This window comes from Nanorana parkeri, unplaced genomic scaffold (assembly GCF_000935625.1).
Source record: "Nanorana parkeri isolate BGI_ZX_2015 unplaced genomic scaffold, ASM93562v1 scaffold4496, whole genome shotgun sequence".
NCBI lineage: Eukaryota > Metazoa > Chordata > Amphibia > Anura > Dicroglossidae > Nanorana > Nanorana parkeri.
The window spans coordinates 3,726-4,782 of record NW_017310758.1 but is presented as its reverse complement, the minus strand read 5'-3'; the positions used below and the strand labels follow the sequence as shown (position 1 = coordinate 4,782).

Below are 1,057 nucleotides of genomic sequence, written 5' to 3'. Positions count from 1 at the left end.
TTTAGCATGTTGTCAGATCGGGAGCCTCCTCGTTCCTCCATGTCCGGTGCTGGAGGAGGCCAGGCGGGCTGGTGCTTCTCTCTGATCATTCTACTGAAGGAGGGACGAGGGGGCGCTGCGCCAATGTTCCCGGTGACATCAGACCTCCTCTTCCCGCCATTGATGGGCGTGTATATGGCACAGAGAGCCTCCATGGAGGCCAATCACATGGCTGGAAGGAGGCTGTGACCAATCTGTTCTCTGTGACCCCCAAATACGGACAATTCTAGAACATTCTGTACATATATATATACATTAAATAGAAGACGTCGTCCGGCGGTCCTGCGCCTTCATCTCGCGGTCTCTGCGCGCCTCCCTCTGGCGGCCTCCATCAGCTGAAGATATATTTGTATTGGTTGAGGATCTGCTCTACAATCTTGTTCTGGAAGACCATGTACATGGCGATATTGCCGCCCTCCTCCGCCGGTCTCAGCAGCGTCGGCCCAAACACGATGGCGACGCTCTGCACAGACATTCGATTCGACTCGCGCCGGTCAATAACGCTGAAACAAAGAGATGCAAATTAGACGCCATTCATGAAGGAACGCTCCAATCCCATGGCAGCATCACTGAACGATGGCTTGTGATTGGTCACTGTACACGGAGGGGGAGATGTATTCATTCTATACTGGCTGCCAGGCTCAGCGACCAATCAGAATCCATCTTACTAGTGTGACCTCCCCTCATTTGCTGAGCACTGTCACATGACCAGGGAGTGATGTCAGGGGGAGCACAGGCATATTGGGGTCTGGGGGCTTTGCCCTGCATGGTGACAGGGCCTCTTTAAGCAGAATATATGAGTTTTGGATAGAGTGTGGAGGGGTCAGGACCCCTGTCAAGTCTTTATCTAGGTGACCATTGTCTCTGGGCACACACATTGCAGCAAATCTCCCCAAAAGGACCTCTAGAGCCTGCAGTGGCGCCCACTATTTTTCGTCTGGAGATCTACTTTTCAAATGACGAGCTCATTGAGATCTACCAACGAAAACACACCTGCGTTCAGGGGCGGGAGGGGGCG

The 1,057-nt window shown here is 53.1% G+C and overlaps 1 long non-coding RNA gene across 1 annotated transcript in view; it reads right to left on the bottom strand.

Annotated features, from left to right (window-relative positions):
* Positions 1 to 398: 398 nt before the first annotated feature.
* The window catches only part of LOC108803934, a 2,483-nt gene continuing 1,824 nt past the window's right edge, over positions 399 to 1,057 (bottom strand). The window contains exon 2 of the long non-coding RNA XR_001942308.1: positions 399 to 542. This is a non-coding gene — a long non-coding RNA (uncharacterized LOC108803934). The remainder of the gene's footprint in view (positions 543 to 1,057) is intronic.